Here is a 23,875-nt window from a genome sequence, read left to right as displayed (position 1 = left end):
TACCATTTTTTAAGAAAAGTAAATGTTAAAATTTTAACTACAATGAGTCAGACCTTTTAGCTCTTTCTTCCCTCTGTTTCCCCAGTAGGATTGTGGGTAAAAGGAGAAATTATTCAAGGATGGCACAGAACAAATTGGAAAAACCTCTCATGACTAAGACAACTGAAAAAAGCAGATGTTTATTGGATTCTTCTCTTCCCAGCTCTTTAATGAATGAAGATGTTGACAACAATTGTTTTCTTCCTTGCCCTAGTAGTGGGAAATCATTAAAATAAAATAAAAATCATGCATACTGCAAAGATTTCACATTTCTACTGATCTTAATTCAAAGATAAGTCGTGGAAAATTCTCACAATGCCAGTTTTTTTCCACATGGTTTTTCTCCTGCTATTTATAACTTTATAATTTATTCCATTATTAACTACTATAGTAAAGTTTGTTTAACATACTTGAAGATTGTTTCCTTCATTTAAAGCAGAGATTGTTAATATTTATATATAGGCCAAGAAGTTTTACCTTAATACTTTCATATGAGTTAACACAAAAGATCAGCTTAATTTATATTGTGTGGTTCTGATTATTGGGATATATTGCTTAAATAAACATCTTATATTGCATACTTATTCCAGAAATAACACAATATGACTTAAATACTGTGCCACTTCTCAATAATAAATATTTTATCATCTTTATTTCCATTGCCTTCTCCTATGTCACTAGTTTATGTATCATTATGAATAGTCATAGACAATATTTTCCTTTTAGGAGGCCCTACACAGAAAAGGCAAAAGTTGGAATGGAGAAGACATTGTATCCATGGAATGGTAAAATGTAAGTACTATTAAAAACTATTATGTCTTCATTGTAGGAAGGAATATTAAAATAGTTGTGTTAATTAAATGTATAAAAGACTAAAAAATTGAGAACAAAAGGGTATGTGAATACTTTCAAGTTCTGATAAATGCTATAATTTTATTCCCCACACAGATATTTTGTATCTCACAAGACGGAATGTCTAACATGATCAAGTTTCCCCCAAAAGTGCTTTTGATTCTAATTAGTAATCAATAAAATATTTCTTTGGATTTTTAAAATAAATTCTTAAACTCCTGGAGTGAACTTTCATTTCCAGGTATGATGAACTACCATTTAGCAGACTAAGGCTTCTTCTTAGAGAAAATGTGTGAGTTAAAGTTGAAGGCTTTAGAGAAACACCAAGGCAACCAGGCATTAGAAAGCCCAGATTCCAGACAGAAGGGAGTCAAACATGGGGAGTTGACACCATGCAAACCACTTTTCTCATAGTGGCACCTGCAATGCTTGGCAAATATGGAAAGGCTGAGAATATGGGAATAGGTCCACAAATAAGAATGAGAACAGCTAACAATGACTCTGGCAACTTCCCAGGACTAGAGACAAAAATTGGAGTCTAGGGCTGCGGAAGATAGGACTTAAGGGTCTATAATCCAGAAAGAAGGAAAATGTGGAGAATTAGCTTTGTACTGGTTTTCCCCAAAATTCATTGCCAAATATATAAACTTCACAGGTAAATTGGTAAGAAGGTAAGCAGAAAACTTTTGAAAAGCAAAATGAAGTTTTCAGCAGTCTCACTGTGCTGAAAAAAAGAAATTGAGGATTAGACTCTTCCAAATAAAGACAAAGAAAAACAAATAGTAAGTACAATAAAAAACAAATATTAACATGTGGGACCCAATCCTAATTATGTCAAAATTATATTAAATATAAATAAGCTAAACACTCCAGATAATAGGCAGGGAGCGCTAGAGAGCACTTTTTAGGAAAGAATCCAATTCTGTATCTCCTATAAGAGATGCACTTTAAATACACATACATAAATAATTTGAAACTAAAGGTTGGAAAACCAGGTAGCTTGCCAACAGAAAGCATAAGAAATGTTGTTATATGAATATGAGACAAAGGAGACTTCCACATTAGGTGTATTAAAAGTGATAAAGAAGAATATTTCATAATGATAAAATGGACGAGTCATCAAGTAGAGATAACCTTTCTTAAAATGTATGCACCTAACAAAATACTTCAAAAGTCATAAAGCAAAAATGACAGAACTAAAGAGAGAAAGAAAAATCCACAGAAATAGTTAAAGAATATAACACTATATCTCAACAATCAATGGGTCAAGTAAATTAAAAAAAAGTAAAAAACACACAGAAAATCTAAACATACTACCAATCCACTTGATGGAATGAAATTTCCTTACCCTGATCAAGGGCATCTACAACATATCTACACATAGCATCATACTTGAGGATTAAAGACTGTTTTTTTTTCCTGGCACTTGAGAGAAAGGAAAGAATGTTCATTCTTGCCACTTCTATTAAAAATTGTCCTAGAGATCCTAACCAGTACAGTAAGGAAAGGAAAATGATTAAAAGGCACAAAGTTTAAGAGGAAGAAATGAAGCTTTCTCTACTCACAAATTATATGATTGTGTTCAGAGAAAAATCCTAAGAACTCTACCACCCTCCACCCCCCAAAAAAAATCCTGCTAGAAAATCCAGCATAACTCAAATGCTAACTTTGTTGTAAATACTATGCTTATCAATAAAGCTTTATGATGTTGGTAATTAACCATATGTGAAGCTAGGATCTACTTTATGGACTTGATAGTAATGAAAAATCAGATGTTGCTGTTTGTCTATTAAGCGGATACTTGCAGAAATACTCCTTGAGGTACTCCAAGACCAACTTAAAAGAATTATAGATTATATCCTCCACATCTCCAAAGGTATCTGATGCAGCTGCAAACTTTAGTAGGTTATACATTTGAAAAATCTTCAGATTGATATTTTACAGAATATGTTGTACTTAGTACTAGATCCATGAGAGGTTAGAAGTGTAAAAAAAGAGAAGAAATTTATATGGTTAAACAAACCGAACACTAGTTAGTAGATTTTTTAGCAACACTGATTTCTTCAGTGTAGGTCTTCATGAAGAAATGTGTATTGTGCATCCACAAGGAAGGCATGACATGTGTCTAAGAAAACAACTTGTTCCTCCTTTCCTCACACACCCGATGCTTATGACACCAGGTGTGGTGCTTTTCACGCCACACCAAGCAGTTCTCTGCAGCACCAGTCGGGCACCCTGCAGTTCAGCCCAGTTCTGACACTAACGAGAGTCAGTGCAGATGCCACTGGTTAAGGGCTTGGTCCTACAGAACTGCTCCCCACTTCAGACACCAATCAGAAGAAACAGGCCCCCAGGTGATGTCCAACTTCTGTCCAACTCAGCTGCAGACTGGAGATTCCCATGACTACACTCCTTGGATTTGATCATTTGCTAGAATAGCACACTAAACTCAGAGAAACACGTACTTACATTTAGCAGTTTATTATATAACAAAAAATGATAAAAATAATGGATAAACACCTGCATAGAGAGACACAGGACGAGGGCTGGAAGGGTCCCAAGTGCAGGAGCTTCTGTCCCTGTGGAGCTGGGGTGTGCCACCCTCGGGACACATGAAGGTGTTCACTAGGTGTTTATTATTTCCCAAATATTTTTCAAATATACTTAGCCACTGAAAGCAACTTTCTTTATGCACTTGGACTTAGGAATACGTTCTGCTATATGCATTTCGGGAAATACTACTTTGAGCCATATATGGTGGTATTGAGGATTTTCCTAGTTATCCTCTTTAAGGAACTAATTTTAATGTTGTATCCAGCTATACCTGGATCCCTTTTGATGACTGGTCAGGACTGCAACTGACAGGCAAGACAGAGGCTGGACTAGCAGAGCTTTCTCAATTGTATGGTGATACAGTATAAGGGGAGAGAGATGAGACATTTGGAACTTTCTGTCCTTGTACAAAATCTTTCTCTTCCATCACATCTGCCACCACCAAACAATTCTTCAGCCAAGATCTCAGTGCACAGGACGCGAAGCTTTACTTCCTATCACCAGTCTCACATTGGCCTGCATTTTAATCCTCAGCCTTACTGTCTTCTTTTTCTCAAGGCACGTGGCTGTCTGATTTAGTGGGTGTCAGAGACAAATGTATCTGGAGGAGGCCACCATATATAAATGATAGCAAAAGTACTAGCAAAGAGCATTAAAGCAATTGCCTTGGATAGGAAATTACAAGTGTTAAGGCAGCTTGAGGTCAGTGGAAATCTTCACCGTATTTCACAGGCTTTGGGGCTTACTATTGCTCAGTGGGAGTATTGTGGTAATAAAAGCATAATATAAGCCTAAGGATCTTTAAATGCTATTAATTAGATTTGCTACAAAAGAATTGTGAAGTTAGAATTGTTGTACTCTCAATTATGATTAAAATGACAAAAACCTTATTTGACAATGACAGTTCAAGACAATCAAAAGAAAGTGATGCTCTGAATATAAAAAATTGTTTTATATTCAACTGTCAGAAAAGTATAACATACTGGTTGAAGGATTGGCTATACCATAATAAATATGATTCCATGAGCTACATGTACCCAATCTCATGCGCAGGCAAGAATGTTTATTTTCACGTATGAAGGGACACTGAAATTAGGTTCTTATTCTTTTTCTAAGAACTATTCTTTTAATTGTCACCCAAGGATGTGTTTTTATTGATGAGAAAGAGAGAGAAAGAAATGTTGTTGTAGGACAAACACATAGGTTCCCTCTGTGTTTGATCCCCCGGGACCAAACCTGCAACCTAGGTATGTGCCCTGACTGGGGATTGAACCCACAACCTTTTGGTATATGGAGCAGGATGATGCTCCAACCAACTGAGCCACCTGGGCAGGGCTAGGAACTAGTTTTATGTAATTAAATGTGAAAAGGGGTAATGATTAAATTTTAATATGATTTCTGAAACTTATAAACATCTTATAATTTGTTATAAAAGCAAGAGGTAGATATTATAACTCCTTAGTATTTGTCTTCTAAAACTCTTCAAAAGAAATTTCCAATTCTGGCTTCTATTCCAAAAAGCTTTTGATTGCTTAAAAATTACTGGAACTTTAAAAATGCTGTGTCCCTGATGCTTTGGTAATCATTAGTGCGATGCTTGTCAGCTTTAGTTCAAAATAATAGAGTGAAATAAGGTATTATATTAGGGAATTAGCATAAAGGCAGCCACTAGAACAATAAAAACCCTCCTAAACATGAAAAGAAATACTCAGCTGCTGGCAGGAAGGGAGGAAGGGAGGAAGGAAGAGAACGTGACCAAGGGAAACAGTCCACGAGAGGAGAAATCAGGTGTGTGTGTATCTGTGTGTGAGGGAAGGAATGAGTGTATGTTTGTGAGACCATGCATGTCTGTGTACGGGAAGATAGCCTCATAATGACTCAGTTTTCCCTTAGTTAATTTCTAAATTTAACACGACCTCATAAAAGAATCAATAAGTTTTATTTCTCTGGTGTTAAACTAGTTGATTTAAATGAACACATGGAAAAATAAACAAATACAGTAAAAGCCTGATAAAAGAGAGCAATACACATATTGGGGGCAAGGGAATCTTACTCCACTGGACAGTAAATATATTAAAGTCATTATAATTAAACCAGGTTGGTATTAGCTTGTTGGTAAAAAAAAAAAAAGATTGAAAGTCTAGAAATAGAATGATTTGTTTATGAAAATCTAGTATATGATAAACAGTTGCAACTTTAGTCAGCATAAAAAAGGCAGACCTTTAAATGAATGATTTGGGTGCAGTATTATTTGTAATAGCAAAAGATTAGGCATAACTTGAGTGTGTTTTAAGAGGGTAGTGTTTGAATAAACCAGGATATGTCCTTAGAATGGAATACTATGTAATCATAAGAGAAAATAAGGAAAGTTTCTATATAATTGCTCTTTAGAATATATTAAGTGATAAGAGCAAGAAGCAGAAAGAATGCAAGTGTACATATATAATTCGATCTTAGTCTGAAGGCTTGAGAACCATGGGAGCTGATGGTATAAATCCCAGTCCAAGTCCAATAGTTGCAGAACTGGGGACACTGCTGGCATAAGTGGCAATCCAAGTCTGAAGGACCACAGTCCAGGAGCATAGATGCCCAAGGGCAGGAGAAGATGGCAATCGGAGCTTAAGCAGAGAACAAACTCTCCCTTCCTCAGCCATTTTGTTCTCTTTGGCTCGTAGTGGGTTGGTGATGCTTGCCTACGATGGTGAGGGAGATGTTTATTCAGCCTCCTGATCCAAATACTGGCCTCTTCCGGGATCGCTCTTACAGGCACACTCAGTAGTAGTCTTACCAGATACCTGGGCGTCCCTTAGCCCAGACAGGCTGACAAAACCCGGACGTCACGGCCTGTGTGAGCTTTGCCTCTCAGTGGCTGCTCACTGGGTGCGGCGCCTGGGGGCCCTGATGTAGAGTTGCACTTCTCACCCTACTCATCGCTTCTCCCCTTAGACGTTTCCTTTCGAGAGGAGTGTCTTATGAAGAAAAAGATAATAGGTAAAAAGTAAAGAAGTGTGGATAAAGAAAATCTGTCAAATAAGAAATACCAAAAGTCTAATAAAACTCCAGTTAGTGACTCCATGAAATCTTGGCTTTCGTAACTCCATATTTTTTACTGTGAAAATGAAATAATGAGCTCTATGTGTGAAACACTACAAAAAAAGAGCAGAGACCAGGTCAATGTTATGAATTGCTATAAATTACCAAATCTGTCTGTTGCACGAAATATGTCAACTAAGTAAATAACTTTGTTTTCCAGAAAGGCTTTGTTTATTTAGCCTTAAGGTGGGCATAGCCATAATAATACGATGGTGATTATATATACATTTAGAGCTAATTGGCTATGTGTTCCTGCATTCATCCAGACAAGTGAAGAAACAGATCGGTAGACTGAGAATCTGGCCTTCTGGGAGGACGAGTGGTGAAGAGGGAGGAAAGGGGGCTGGTACATGTGGTGTGCATGCTCCAAATAGTAGAGACAAGTTTGAATGTCCTGGGAGGAAGTATTTATTTTCTTATACTTCTATCAGTAGCTTAACTAGGGACTGGCTTAGCCTTTTGGTTGGGGAAATGCCAACAACCACCGAACTATAAACATGGCCCCTTCTAACAAGGCTACTTTCTTACCCAGGAAGCCCCATTTGGGGGGCAGTTATATAGGTATCCCCTGCACTGTACTTCTCTCCCGTGCCTCTGTGTATACACGTGTAAGGGAGCAGGGAGGCCCTCTCGGAGACTTTTGCAAGATGAAGGTATTTCATCTTTACCCACTGAAACAATTCTTTATTAGGATAAATGCTCAGGAAAATATGTGTACTTTACTGTCCCTCTTTCTACATTTTCCCAAACCAATCTGATTTTACCTTTTACCATCTGATCCTTGGAGCTGGCATGCCCACATGCTGTTTACCTCACAGGAGTGTTAGATTCTTTTACATATATTGTCTCATTTTAATCTCTATTCTAAGGTAAATGTTGATATCCTCATGTTACAAACAGGGAATATACATAAAATTCAATGACAATTCATGGGAATAATGTCAACATACTAGAAATAGAAGGATATTTTCTAAACCTGATTAAGGTAATATATCATGACTTAGGGCTAACATTATGCTTTTTTAAAATCCTTATCCAAGGACATTTTTCTATTGCTGTTAGGGAGAGAGGAAGGAAGAGAGACAGAAACATCAGTGTGAGAGAGAAACATTGATTGGTTGCCTTCTCGTATGCACCCGGCTGGGGATCAAACCCACAACATGTGCCCTGACCAGGAATCAAAACCGTGACCTTTCGATCCTTGAGACAATGCTCCAACCAACTGAGCCACACTGGCCAGGGTGCTAACTTCATACTTGGTAGTGAAAGACTGAAAGTTTTTCTCTTAAAAGGGAAATATGGCAATTATTTCTACTCTCACCATTTCTTGTCAACATTTTACTAGGGATCCCCATCAGTACTACAAGACAAGAAAAAGAAATAGAAGTAAAATTGTATGTGAAGATGATATAATTGCCTATGAAAAAAATCCTTAGGAATATATCAAACAGCTACTGGAATTAACAGATAAGTTTAGCAATGTCTCAGAAAACAAGTTCAATATTGAAAAACCAATCATATCTTCATCTTACTACTATGGTAGGCAGAATAATGACCTCCTCAAAATATCCATCCCCTAATCCTTGGAAGTTATAAATATGTTACCCTGTATGGCCAAAATGATGTTGCAGAGGTGATGGAAGCTTATTCTGGATTATCTGCGTAGACCATTCTTATCCCACTCTAAAGGGGGATTAAGATATAAATCCACTCTGAGTCTTCAAAAGTAAAGAATCTTTTCCAAATGTTGTCAGAGAGATGTGAGAAGTAAGAAAGATCAAAGAGATGCAACATTAAGTGTTCCTATGATGGAGGAAGGGGAAAATGGAAGAAATGTAAGCAACCTCTACAAGCTGGACAGGACAAGAACATGGGTTCTCCTCTAGATCCCCCAGGAAGAAATACAGCCTTCCTGACATTTGACTTTAGCCCTGTGAGACATGTGTTGTTGGACTTCTGACCTGCAGAAGTATGTAACACAATAAATGCTGTTTTAAGTCACTGACATTGTGGTAATATGTTACATCAACAGTAAAAATATAATATCAGTAACAATGAAAAAATAAGAAACAATATATGGTAACTTATAGTAGCATAAAGAATATGAAATATTATACTAATGGATTAAACTTAACAACATATATCTAGAACCTGTTATGGAAATCTACAAAATATTTCTGAGAGAAATTGAAGACCTAAATGAATGGAGATAGATTCCATGTTCATGGATCAGAAAACTCGACTGAAAATTGAAATTAAAAAATAATAACACTTAGAGTGGCTATAATCAGAAACATAAATAACTTTAAAACATATAAGACTTTTAGCTTAAAATCTAAAACATTTCTGAGTGAAACTACAGAAGATCTAAATAAGTGGGAATATATCTTTTTTTTGAATTAAGAGTCTCAATTTACTAAATTAACTAATCTCCACGGTGATCCCAGGCAAAATTGAAGCAGGATTTTTTGGTAGAAACTGACAAGTTGATTCTAAAATTCCTGTAGAAATATGAAGATTCTAGAATAGCCAAAATAATTTTGAAGAGAACAAAATTGGATAACTCAGTGGTGGGGGAGGAAATGGAGACAACTGTACTTGAACAACAATAAAAAAAATAAAAAGAAAGAAAAAAAAGACTCTTCTAATCTATATCCTTTCTCCTTGCTTCCATTTCCTATCCTCTGTTTTTCTCTCATTTTTGTTATTGTTGTTGAATAAAACACATAATCCAATAGAAAAAAACAGGATTAAAGGGTTTTAGCTATAATTTACACACCTCAATTATAAGAAGAACAACCTGTTATGGGTTGAGTTGTGTATACTCAGAAGGTGTGTTGAGGTCCTAGTTCCTCATACCTAAAAATGTGACCTCCTTTGAAAATAGGGCCATTGCAGATGTCATAGCTGAGACTGAGGTTACACTGTTATACAGCAAGCCTTTGATCTGATAGGGCTGATGTTCTTATAAAAAGAGGAGAAAAGACACAGGCAGTGAGGGGGCAGTTCCATGTGATAGCAGGGCAGAGATTAAAGTGCTACAGCTGTAAAGGAAGGAATGTCATGGATTACCTACAGATTAACAGAAGCTAGAAACAGAAAAAGAATTCTTCCTTATAGATTTCAGAGGGACTGTGGCCCTGCCAACACCTTGATTTTGGACCTCCAGCCAAACTGTGGGACAAAAAGTTCTGTTATTTTAAACTACCCAGTTAGTGGTAGCTTCGTATGGCAGCACTTGGAAGCTATTGAGATGGCCCAGAGGTCCCTTATATATTTTTTCTGTATGATGGCTTTTGTAGTGCTTAGTTGTCTTTAACTTCATTCAAAACAATTTTGTTAGATTGTATTTTGACAGCTGTCATATCAGCATACATTTTAAAAAATTACCAAAATTGGTGAATTTTTGTGCAGCCATTTTAATATTGAAGATAGAAGATGTATAACATTTTTGACATATTATGCTTTATTATTTCAAGAAAGGTAAAAACGCAACTGAAATACAAGAAAAGATTTGTGCAGTGTATGGAGAAGCTGCTGAGACTGATCTAACATGTCAAAAATGGTTTGAGATGTTTCTCGGTACTATTAACATTTTGGCCAAATTATTCTTTGCTGTGGGGCTGTCCAATGCATTGGAAGATGTTTAGCAGTGCCCCTGGCCTCTACCCACTAGAAGCCAAAAGCAAAAGAGAGCTGACATACTCAAAATATCCCAATCAGTAAAGTTTTTGATGAAAATGAAAAATGTGGCCTTTATTGTACAGAAAAAAAGTAAAAATATCCATCCAACATAATAATACACAACCCAACAATAAAAAGGCCAAAATCAAAGAAATATACAAATGCCTAATTAAGCACATGAAAAGTTGCTAAAAATTATTAGTCATTAGGGGAATGCAAATTAAACTACAGTGAGAAACCACCGTACGCTCACTACATAATGAAAATTTAAGTATTATCAAGGAGGTAATGCTAATAGAATTCTCACACACTGCTGGTTAGAACGCTGAATTTCACAGCCACTTGGAAGAACAATGTGCTGGTATCTTACAAAAGTAAATATACATATACCATATAATTCAGCAATCCTACTTTTTTGTATTTACCTAAAAGAAGAATTTATACACGCGCGCACACACACACACACACACACACACAGAGTCTTCTCAAATGCAGCCTTAATCGTAATAACCCCAAACTGAAAAAAACTGCGAAAACTGAAAATGAACTGTCCACCCACTGCTTTATGGATGTGAGGACACGTGGGAGAGCTGCGCTGTGGAGCAACGGTGCGCAACGCAAAGGAATGACCTACGGAGTCACGGGACAATGCGGATGGTTATCCAATGCATTATGCTAAGTGAGAGACCCAGACATAGAACCCACATGCTGTATGGTTTCCTTCATATGAATTTCTATAAAGGGCGAAAGTAGAGTGGCAGAAAACAGGACAGTGGTGGCCAGCAGACAGAACTGGTAGCAAAGGGGCATGAAAACTTTTTAGGGTAAAGAAATAACTATCCATATTGTGACTGTGGTGGCAGTTCCACGTTCTATGTATTTGCCAAAGCACATAAAATTGAACAAAGTTGGCAAATTTAACTTTATATAAATTGTATCTGAATAAGAATAATAAAAAATAACATATTCTCATTTTATATAATCATGTGCAACTTCCTATATGTACCTATTTAGCATGTTATGTTTATATGCATCGAGATGATTAAATAAAGGTTACTCAGGTGAAGCATCATTTCCAGGTGGCATAGCTGGCGGATTTATTTTTTTAATTGCATATGTTTTGCTGCATTGCTTGAATTCTTTGTCATTTCATTAAAAAATATTCATTATTTTGAAAAATGTTAAAATGGTAACTGTATATACTGTAGTTAAATGTGTCTCGAAAATCTTTGTATTTACCCCCAAATGCCAGGAAACCTGACAAGAGAGCACATGAGACATAATATCCAATCTGTGTATTGTGGTTTGGGAACTATTTACTTTCTAATCCTGTTGGTAAGGGCTGGTCTGTGTTATATAATTATTTTATTTTAGCATGTATTGGTAATGTTATCGGATGTTATAAAAATAAGAATGCTTTTGAGCATTACTTACAAAAAGGAATTTTTCTGTCAGGCCATTATTTTGCTCTGAAGTTGAATCCAAAAGCAGATCATATCTCATCATTTCCTTATGGTTTTAAAGAGATTCTCTGGTGAGATACATTTGGGTAGCTGTGTCCTAGAAAACAGAACCTTTGTCATAATGTATACAATATTAGTAATAGCAACACCTTGTAGAGTTACTCAGTGTTCCAAGTGGTAGCCTATACATTTGGGAATAATTGCATCTGAAACTCACCCACTCCTAAGATAGCTCGGATATTAAAAATTCTTCAAAAGATTATCACATACTTAGTAAGTTATTTTCTGTATTTTTTTACTAGGAGTTTTTTAACTATATATTTCTACATCTATATCTACTACATCTATCAACTATCTAATCTACATGATATTTACACTAAATGCTAAAGAGATTTAAAATGTAATTACATGAATATAAGATTTAGGTATATCTAAGTTGTAACAAAATTTCTGCTTTAGTGAGGGCATGTCACATATTTGTGCTTTTATGTAAGTACATTCCTATGAGGTTAGATGTGATTGAAATAAAAATGTTGATTTAAGTGGCATATTTACATACTAATACATTGGCGATACTTCCCTGGTGTGTCTTTATACACAATAATAAATCATCTATTTATTAATATGATTTAAAGTGCACCCCATCAGCTTAATGTTTCAGTTTGGAAGAATTCTAGGTTTGTTTTTAGGGCTCACGGTCCCAAATACATCTTCACCCTTTTTTGTCATCTCACCCCATTTCATTTCCCTGATTCTGATGAAGTGGGAAATTTTCACTTCAGAAGAATATCATCTAAAAGTGAGGGCGATATTACTTTAAATTCCAAATGTATTTACATTTTAAGGAGAACACAAGCATTAATGCCAAACTGAGAAATAAATATCTCTGTGGCATTGCAAACCCTTTGAAACCCGTGCAGAGGAGATTTTGTGTTTGTGTCAGGAAGAGCTCGCCATCAGCCATCCAAATACACCATCAATGTCTGGTCTTTGACCTCTGCTGACTGGGTATCCTGACCAAAGTCAAATGTTGCTGTTGTGAAGAGTGGAAATACAGCAAGCCTATGCTTCACTGAAACTAGAAAAATAATCTCTAGCTACACACTCACAGGTGGTGAAATGATAGATGCTACCTCCTGTCCCAGGACACCATGTAGAACGTATTCATGAATCCGTGTATCCATACAAACTATGGAGGGTTTTTTTTACTCCAATAAAAGCAAATGGCACCAGCATAAACTAGTCCACATACCAAGCATGAAAGGATTTCACTGAATATGCAAAAAGACAAATGATAAAAATGGAAAGTGAGACATGCAAGTTAAGCTTGTATGTCTTTGGAGCTGGCTGCATATGTAAAGCTTTCAACAGAATAATATTACACTTTACTGACAATGAAATGTACATTACATAGAAGAATAATCATTATCATTAAGTGAATTTCCTGCTGAGTACATTTTTCACTGTGAGCAGGCTCATCTCTTGGGACATTTGCAAGGTAGTCTCTGTAAAATAGTTTAGATCAGAGAAAGTAAGAGCATTGGTTGGTTGATTTAGTTGTCAAATAGGAAAATAACTTGAGGTATTTTAAAGCAAGCCACCAAAGTAGGTATTTTTCTGGCCCTTTAGGACAAAATTATAGACTTCTTTCTTGTATTTTTATTAAATAATATAAAGGAGAAGAACAGAACTATTGAAATTCTACTGGAGATAAATCCTATTACCGATGAACAGTCGCTCTTGTCCTATGTTTGCAGACATCTGCATAGCAAGGCCACTGCCCCACAAGTCACATTGGTCAAGGAAAGCTAGAAAAATAGGTTGTGAAGTAGACACTTATTTGAATAACACTTAAAATATGAATAAAAGCCAAATTAAAAAAATGTAGTCATGTGAAGTTTTATTTTTCTTAAAATAGTGATATTTGGTAGTTTATTTTACATCTTTCATTTGTTTCTGGCTTTCATGAAACTTTCCTAAATATTTCACATAAAGGTCTCCCAAAACACTTTCATAGTCCAATTTTTAAACTTTTTTGGTATTAGCAATGCTAAAGGGTTACAGGAACAAAAATTGTTCAGTTTTGCTTATTTTCCACCTCTCCTTTTCCTTGATAAGAATCTAGTTAGTAGAATAAAGAATGCTCATATTTGGTCAGAGAAAACATTCATGAATATTATGGATTCATGACCTCATTACATTCCAAACAAACTTATACTTTCTTAAGAAAAAGTATAACAGTAAAAACGAGTTAACATTTTATAAGTGATCATTATGTACATGACACTATTGTGTTTTAGTTGAACTGTTTGATGTAACCCTCACAACCACCACTTAAGGTAGTCATATTATCGCTATCAAAAAATGTCCAGAATAATTAGGTGGGTTTTTGGTAAATGGAGAAGCCAAGGTTCAAATACAAGCACTATGATTTTGTAACCCATACCTTAACCTGTTATAGTCCACTAAGCAACCACCAACCAGCACCTAGCAGCTATGTGAGTGTCCACGGCACAGGAAAGCTGAGTGTACCGTTGCACTGATTGGGTGTATAAGCAGAAGTGGAAGGAAAGTAAATATAAACATGCAGGGCAGCAGGGCAGGTTTCCTAGAGTAAATTTCTAGCCACTAACTAGAAAGGCCCTTAAATTCATATTTTCTATATTTAAACCCAAAGCTTGTTTTGTTATATAACTTTATTTTTTTTTTCCAGAGAAAATATTAGTAATAGTAGCTAATAATGATTGTTTTTAATCTGTACCGGGTGCTGAACTAAGTACTAAGTACTAAGTACTTCACATTTACTAACTCATTTAACTTCATGTCCATGTTTGTTGTATAGCACTCCAAAGCCCACCTCTGTTTCCAAATATTATGCTATAGTTTCTCTCAAGGAAAAGCAGATTTTCTAAGAATCAAGATTGTATCTAAAAGACCAACTATTCTATGGTATGTGGGGTGGGGGTGGAGAGTTAGGGTGCAAAATACTCTGTAATTAATGCACACTCCAATCAATTTGGCTAAAAAATTATCACAATGACCAGCTCAGGAAACAGTTTTTATTATTTCAATCAACAATTGGATTAGATCTGCTCTGCAATTATCTAATCAACTTCTCAGCAGTAGGCTGCAGAACACCTAAAATCTATAGGCTCTTTAGTTAGAGCCATATTGGTGGGTATTATTTTAATAACATATTACTAGCTCATTTTCCAAGATGTGAACCATACTTATTTATATCTAAAATGAATGTAAATATCCAAGAAATGTTAATATCCATGAGTGTGTGATTTAATAACTTTGTTTTCTATTTGCATTGTATTTTGCAAGTGTTTATTCTTTTCTCTTTTTCTTTAATATATTTCATTGATTACACTATTACAGTTGTCCCAATTTTCCCCCTTTGATCCCTTCCACCCAGTACCCCCCATTCCCTCCAGCAATGCCCCCTTCTTAATTCATGTCCATGGGTTATGCATATAAGTTCTTTGGCTTCTTCATTTCCTATACTGTTCTTAACATCTCCCTGTCTATTCTGTATCTAACAGTTTGTACTTCTTAATCCCTGCACCTTTTCCTTCATTCTCCCCTTCCTCCTCTGAACTAATAATCCTCCAAATGATCTCCATGTCTATGATTCTGTTTCTGTTCTGCTTGTTTGCTTGGTTTGCTTTTTAGATTCAAATGTTGATAGTTGTGAGTTTGTTGCCATTTTAATGTTCATAGTTTTGACCTTCTTTTTCTTAAATAAGTCATTTTAACATTTCTTATAATATGGGCTTGGTGATGATGAATTCCTTTAGTTTAATCTTGTCTGGGAAGCACTTTATCTGCCCTTTCATTAAACTAATAACTTTGCTGGATAGAGTAATCTTGGATGTAGGTCCCTGTTTCTCAACAGTTTGAGTACTTCTTGTCAGTCCCTTCTAGCTTGCAAAATTTCTTTTGAGAAATCAGCTGACAGTCTTGTGGGAACTTTTTTGTAGGTAACTATCAGCTTTATTTTGTTCCTTTTAAGATTCACTTTAACCTTTGGCATTTTAATTATGTGTCTTGGTGTGGTCCTCTTTGTGTCCATCTTGTTGGAGATTCTCTGTGCTTCTTGGACTTGTATGTTTATTTCCTTCACCAAATTAAAAGAAGTTTTCTTTCATTATTTTTTAAAAATAAGTTTTCAATTTCTTGCTCTCTCTTCTCCTTCCAGCACCCCTATGATTCAAATGTTGGTATGTTTGAAGTTGTCCTAGAGGCTCCTTAGTCTATTCTCATTTTTTAAATCTTTTTTCTTCTTGCTGTTCTGATTGAATGTTTTTCTTTTCCTTCCTTATGTTCCAAATCATAGATTTGATTATTGGCTTCATCCATTCCACTGTTGATTCCCTGTACATTTTTCTTTATTTCACTTATGTCTTTTTTATGTTGTTGAAGTAACCAATGAGTTCCTTGAGCATCCTAATAATGTGTTTTGAACTCTGCACCTGATAGATTGCTTATCTCCATTTTGTTTAGTTCTTTTTCTGGAGTTTTGTTCTGTTCTTTCATTTGGACCATATTTCTTTGTCTCCTCACTTTGGCAGCCTCCCTATGTTTATTGTTCTATGTATTAGGTAGAGCTGCTTTGACTCCCTGTCTTAGTAGCATGGCCTAATGTATAAAAGTGCACCCAGAAATTGGATGGAGTAGAGCCTTAGGTAATCACCAGGGTGGGGCAACCTGTGTGAACTAGTTTGATGGAGTCGCAGATGTGTTGTGGCTGCTGCGTGGCTGTGTGTGGGGGAGGGCTCAGAAAAGGAAAATGGCCACTGCCTGGCTTCTGGAGTTTTGTACAGGAAGAAGCTGTCCCCCAGCACTTGCCCTGATACCAGACACTTCAGTTTCTCCCGATATGCCACTGGTGCCCTTCAAGTTGCTGCCCCTGATGCAGAGGGAATGAGTCTGCACAAGTCCTAAGTCTGTTGTACGCCCTTTAAGAGGAGACTCCTGAGAATCCTGCAGTTTCTTCTGTTGCTCCAGGCCCCACTGGTTTTTACAGCCAGAAGTTATGGGGATTTATCTTCCTGGCACTAGAACCCTGGCCTGGGTTGTCTGGTGTGGAGCTGAGATCCCTCACTCCTGAGGTATCCCTCCTGATTTTTATCCACCACATGTGGGTGTGGGACTTCCCGTTCCACATCACCATGCCTCTGCACCTCCTCACCACCCTGTACATCTCCACGTCTCAGCCCCTCCTGGATGAATGTGACTTCTTTAATTACTTGGTTGTCAGACTTCCACATAGCTCCATTTTCTGGTGATTCTGGGTGATATTTATTTTGTATCTAGTTGTATCTTTACTGTGGTTGTGCAAGGAGGCAAACCGTGCCTACCTATGCCTCCATCTTGACTGGAAGTCCCTGTAATTATTTATTCTAATCAACTCTCAATTTTAGTACACTGCATTGTTAGTTATTATACTTTACATTTGGTCAATTATAACTGTGCATCTTCACTCATGGAAAATGGCTGTTTCTGTTTTTCTATCAAGTTACAATATTTGCATTTCCACTATATTTTTGCCTTAGAACCAGAGTTTCATGAATATCACTGAATTTTATATTCATGCAGTGAAAGATTTCAGTGCATTGAAAAATCCATTTCTAAAATTAAAACCCAAATAGACAGAATGTAATATAACTCTTCATTGTGGTTAAAAGTGAGGTTCTTGAATTCTAGATCATTTGTTGCAGAACTTCTGTAGTACATCCCTTTCTTTATATACGCAAATTTGAAATAAATGTTCATAGAATATTTAGTCTCTGCTATGTCAGAAACATTTCATATGCTCAAAAAGAATCAGATCATGGAGACAGAAAGATTCTCAAGAGGTGATCTAATCCATAGTTTTAAAATTTAAACATAAGTAGAAAAATGATAGTATTCTAAATTTTCCTTAGTATATCCTTTAAAAATTGCCTAGAACAGCATTACTTGGTAACACATAGTATAACAATCTCCCTTTATTTAAAATGCTCTTTGGAGTTCTCACAAACCTCTGTACTTAAATGCAGACACTAAATTTAAATTGATCTCAGTAAAGACCTAAAATTTCATCTTTCACCAAATCCTCACTGTCTAGCCAATGCCCCTGAGACAGTACTGCCTCTCCACAATCTGACTACCATCAAACTCCTTTGCCAGCCTTCTCTCACGTTTGCTATCACTCTACATGAGCCCTGAGTAATGTTTACTGTCAGCAAATGCTGTATTCTCATACAGTCCCTAGATCTAGAAGACATTCCATTTTAGCTCAGTGTGCTAAAATCAAGCCAGATCCTATGTTACCTCCTTCATAAAGACTTCCTTTGTCGTGCCATCCAAAAGTGGTTTACTCTTTCTGCTTCTCTCTGTCACTGAGTGTCTACTGGTTTTTAACTTAAATGTCAAGTATGTGTGATTTGCTAGGCTAATGAAATTGGTCCACAAAAGGGAATGAGATGTGCTGGGCTTCCTACAGATTTCTGATTGGTACACTTCCTATTGACATGGAAAGAGGATCATAAGAGATGTGTTTTTCAGATATTCTCTTTATTCTTTCAAATAGTCTTTTCCTCTCATTTCTTAATTTTATCTCCCTTTTTTATTCTACCTTTGAGATATTTTAACTAACTCTGTATTTCAGCAGTACTAACTGTAATTTTATGTATGTAAGTGAAAAAGAGCAAGAGAGATTTAAAAACTATACAGTCCTCATAATACTAATAGTATTAGACTTGAATATATAGAAAAATAAGAAAACTAGACTTATATTCTAACTTAGGTGCTATGCAAATGAGCCAAACTTGCATAGCTCTACAACTCTAAATTAAATAAGTAGCAAGACCTCATTACATAGGCAGAAAGTGGAATAAATGTAGTTCCTAAAAATGTCAGAGTAAAATTTTATAATCTGATGATTTACAGTTCATTCTGTGGTTTTAGTGTGTAAAGGATAAGCACGTCTAGTGGAAACCGATGAGTTGGGTCAAGTAAAATTGGAACCCATTAAAATTCCAGCCTAAACCTTTGAGGGAGAGTGGAGCTTGGCCACCCAAGTAGTATATTATATAACCTATTATTTGCTTCTGAGGTTCCTAGTTTTTATCTGACCAAGAAAATGGAAGGCTCAAAAACACTCCTCTGAAACCCTTCTTTTTGGAATCCACATTGGAACAGTAAAGAAGAGATTGAAAGTCACTGGGTAATATTTGCCTGTTTGAGGTTTCAAACAAATCTTTAATGCAAAGAATTTTGAATAACTTAAGATTCTTGCATTTATCTTAAAACTCACTTTGTCATATGATGCTCAAACACCAAAGGCATGTTTCCATTCAAGATCATTATTTGTCATTTAAACAAAGGCACCAAAAAAAAAAAAAGGCTGCATTTGCTAACCATTCAAAGAGGGAAATCTGCATGCTTCTCACTTGCTTGGAACTTGCTTCAAAAGATGTGGTATATTTATATGCATAAAGCAGAATCTCCCTAATTATAATTTCTTTTTGCCTATTCAAGAAAAACACAACAGATGTATTTCTACCAACTCTTGGACTGTCACATGGCAAAAGAACAATTGAATAAATGCTTCAAATAAATGTTCAAACGCTTCAACATGAATAATTTTTCAGCATATCCCTGTTGCCATATTACAGCATTTAACCTTAACGCTGTCTTTGCTGGGAATGCAGATGATGAACAAGATGGTTTGCATTCTACTCAGATCACTTTCCTCTGTGATCAGCAAGCATCAGAAACAGAATCTACAGATAGCAGAGCAATTGCATTTTAAATGTCACATAGCTGCCTTTATTATTCCAGCTGGCTTGTGGAAAGAAAGGTCCTTCTGTTAATGAGACTAACAGTGCCAGTCCCATTATAATAGATTTAAGCAAATAAATAACATGTTTGCCATTTCTTCTCTTGTTTTTCAAGCACTATTTTTGTCACCGATCTCATTGCTACAGACATTGAGTGGAACAGCTATAATTGTTGCACAGCTTAGGAAATGAAAATTACACATGGAGTCTCTATTTATTTTAGACAATTCAGCATATTAATCCAAATTGTCCGCAAAACCTATCCTCCTCATGGTTCTTGCTCACAATTGCCATTAATGCTAACATGACAAAAAGAGGCAATGAGGTACATTTAGTGGTTCATTAATGCACAGAGGTGCCTATTGCACACTTGACAAAGAGGACTAATAACCACACAACTTCAAAAGAAACAAAGTCTCCTGCAAGCTTAAAGAAGGCGTAGTACAAAATCTGTCTAAATTATTGCCAACAGTGATTTGCAAATAGAGACCACTGACCTCTGGTCTTACATTCTAGGGAATTTAAAAATTAACTGGGAGCTCTGGCCCAGTAGCTCAGTTGGTTAGACCTTCATTCTGCTACGCCAAGGTTGCAGGTTTGATCCCCAGTCAGGGCACATACAAGAAAGGGGACTAAATGGTAATGGAAAAACATAATAAAGATTATATATTTAAAAAAAGAATGAACTAACAAATGCATAAATAAGTGGATCAACAAACTGATGTTTCTCTCTTTCTCTTTCTCTCCTAACCTCTCTCTAACAACAATAAATAAGACAATTTTTTTAATCTACTGGGAAAACCTCCCATCTGTGTTGAGAAGTCATAAATATCATTTTATGAAAAATCATGCTTTTCTAATTGCTCGCAGCACATGTAGACACTGACTCAACGGATAAATGAGCAGCCTATGCTATTTAATCCATACTATCTCATCCCTTTCCAATTTAGCAGTTTCGTGTCGGCTCCACATGAGTCACACAAAAGTTCGTCAGTATGTTGAGGATTTCACTCTCTACAGGCTTCCTCTGGGTTGCCTGATAAGTAGTACGTCTTTAAATATCATCTTATATTGGTGAATCCCAAATCCAGAGTGCTTATCCTACCTATCCCTGTAACTCCAAGTGCAGATACCCAACTGTTCAGTCTAGATTGCTACCTGAATGCTTAATAGACATCTCAAACTAGTGTTGCCAAAACAGAACTCATCTACAGTCGACCAAACCTTTATTTCTTCATCATTCTCATTCAGGAAATAACATCACTGTCTACTCACTTAGGGCAAAAATCTCAGAGTAATCCTACACTTTTCTATTCCCTATTTCCTTTCTTCATGCCCTCCCAACGTACCCGCAAACACATCAGTAAAACACACCTGTTGGTCTACCTCCGTACGATCCCTCTGTTCACTGCTTTCATGTCCACCACTAACACTGCAGTGCCAACTGTCGTCCTCCTTCACCTGGACTTCTTCAGCAGCTGCTCGTCTGGTTCTGCCGCCCTTGTCCTCCCTCCCCTGCCTATGCTCCTCCTCTCCCCTTCTTCTCTTCTTTCTTTCTAGGTTACAGAGTTTCTCTGTATCATCTTGCAGTGAACCAAGTCAGAGTTTCCTAAACGGCTTTAAAGCAGGAATAAAAAAGAATAGTGGAAATGGCATATTAATGTTTTTACCTTACAAGTAGAGATTTTTTAAGTTCAGAAAATTTTTTTTTTAAGTGTCTCATGTACTCATTGATTTAAATGCAGTTTTGGGGAATATACCAATAGGTTCCTAGAGGTGTGCATTCTTCCTGTGTGACATCATCTCTAGCATAAACTGTTAATTCTAATTATTTTTAAGGCTGGTATGTTATAATGATTTGATGGCTAATTATAACATTTATATTGCTATAAATTATGTACCATTTTTTTTGGTTTAATGAAAATATATGCCCTAAATAGTTTTAAATATTTAAGGATTTTAAGAGCTATATATCTAATTAAAACTGAGAAATACCATACTTCAATTATCTTTATTGTTCAATCACTTAAGAATAATGCAACTTAAAATTACTTAACTTTAAAAAGGAGGCTCATATTATTTCATCTACTTGGGATCAGACAAATGTCAGATTTACAAAGAGAAAGTAAATAGCCAGATTGTATTTTGTAATGCAAATACACATACAACAGTGTTGCTAAATGTATTAATTATTTTATATGCAGTTGAGGTTGGTGTTGCTTTGATATATTTGTTCTGGGGCTTTTTTGGGGGGAGGGGGGAGGAGGGACATGTAGAAATGATGACACCTGTGCATTTCCCAATGCTGAGAAGTAGAATCAACGCCATCCAAGAAGCACCTTTGATCATGTTTGTCTCAGTGTATTTTCTTTAAGTTTCAGTAATGTACCTCTGCAATTGTCATCAGTAAGATTTTTCACACTGCTTCTGGAAAAACCGCTTTGTGCTCCAGCTTTAATTAGTGTATTATTATCCATTGCTAATTGGAGGGGCTTAAGCTAGAATTAGGACACAGCTGCAGAGAGTGCAAGTGCGTGAATCGCTGGATTAGTTGGCATCCGTACAAAGGGGAAGGAGTAAATGAGGGAGATGCAACAAACCGTATCCTCCAAATAGCTCCTAACATTTACCAGCTATTACCTATAATTTAAAAGTGAATCCCTTGATGAGAAGGAAACAAATATCAAAGTGTTGCCATTTTTGCTGTAGATTTTTCTAAAGGCAATAAAACTTTGCAGGAGCAGTTTTAGTTGTGTTTCTAGTCTTCCTAACCCCCCTTGCCCATTCTTATCCCTCTCTCCCCAGAGCCAACCAAAATTCTTGACTTGGTAGGGGTGCTTTCTGTCTTGGTTTTTATACTTTTGCCAAATATTTATAAATTTACAATATATTCAGTATTTCTTTAATTGTTTGAACCTTTATAAATGGTCATATGCTATATATAGGGCATGGCAAAAGAAGTAAGTTTACAGCTGTTCGTATGGAAAATAGTACAATAATTAATAAATAATAACATAAGGATAAACTCTGTGTTTCACATACTCACAACTGCAAACTTACTTGTATATTATGCTGTTGCAACTTAGTTTTTATGCTATTGCAACTTAGTTTTTTCTTCAGTATTATGTTTGGATAACTTCTCCATTGTGAGACATCTACAACTGAGTTTGTTCATTTTAACAGCTGCAGCAAAACTTTTGCCCACATTTCCTAGTGCACACGTGCTGGGATGGGAGTCCTGTCCAGCAGAGGTTCTCAAGCAGGCATGGTGCCACGCCCAGGAGCATTTGGAAATGCAGGGGAGCTGTCTTCCTAGCACAATATATTAGTTTTCTAGGGCTTCCATACAAAGTACCACAGACTAAGTAACTTAAGCAACAGAAATTTATTTTCTTACAATTCTGGAGGCTAGAAACCCAAGATCAAGGTGTTGGCTGGGCTGGTTTCTTCTGGGGCCTCCCTCTCTTTTTGGCTAAAAGATGACCATCATCTCCCTGTGTTTTCACACAGTCTTCCCTCTGTTACATGCCTGTGTCCAAATTTTTCTACAAGGACACCAGTCATATTGGATTAGAATGCAATTAATGATTTTATTTTAAGTTAATTATCTCTTTAAAGATCCTATCCCCAGACACAATCTTATTCTGAAATACTGGGGCTTAGAACTTTGGCAAATGAATTTGGGGGTACACAGTTGATTCTATAACATGTAATAACTGGAGTTTGCTATTGGACAGAGAGGACAGGTTCCAAGGGACCTGAACATCCTACACTGAAAGAAGGCATTGCCCCTGACCACAGAGCACCAACAGGACTATGCTATAATAGCATGTAGATGAACAAGTGCAAGTTAGAAGCATGTCTTGTTCAACTTTACTGGATACTATCTATGTGTTCTACAAATAATTGATCAATTTAAATTCCCCCAAAGAGCATATGGGAACTCAAATTTCCCCATGTCCTTGCTGGCAATTGATGTTGTTCTCTGACTTTTGAAATATATGCCAATTTTATCACTTCAATTTTTTAATTTGATGCCAAGTTTTATTTACACCTATAAAAGTATATATATGTACACACACATATATACATCTAAATATATATATATGTGTGTGTGTGTGTATGCACCATTCAGTGAATAGTTCTCATAACATTTACCTATTTTTTCTATCTTTGATTTATTCTTTATTATTGTGGATAGTATTCTTCTGTTGTTTCCATGTTTTTCAAATATCTTCTCACAGCATATAACTTGCCTTTAAGTTTATTTCTAACATCATACTAAGGAAGAGTTTAAAGTCAAATCTATCAATCCTTTTCTTTGTGTAAGTGGTGTTGAACCATATGTAAGAAAGCCCT

At 36.1% G+C, this 23,875-nt stretch overlaps 1 long non-coding RNA gene across 1 annotated transcript in view; it reads right to left on the bottom strand.

The window, feature by feature from the left end:
* LOC128780774 (uncharacterized) overlaps window positions 1-20,968 on the bottom strand; it is a 38,714-nt gene extending 17,746 nt beyond the window's left edge. The window contains exon 1 of the long non-coding RNA XR_008426780.1: window positions 20,891-20,968. This is a non-coding gene — a long non-coding RNA (uncharacterized lncRNA). The remainder of the gene's footprint in view (window positions 1-20,890) is intronic.
* Window positions 20,969-23,875: the final 2,907 nt, after the last annotated feature.

The sequence above is a fragment of the Desmodus rotundus genome, chromosome 1 (genome assembly GCF_022682495.2).
Source record: "Desmodus rotundus isolate HL8 chromosome 1, HLdesRot8A.1, whole genome shotgun sequence".
NCBI classification, from domain to species: Eukaryota; Metazoa; Chordata; class Mammalia; order Chiroptera; family Phyllostomidae; genus Desmodus; species Desmodus rotundus.
Note: the sequence above shows the minus strand (reverse complement) of the source record. Positions and strands in the feature narration are given on the sequence as shown.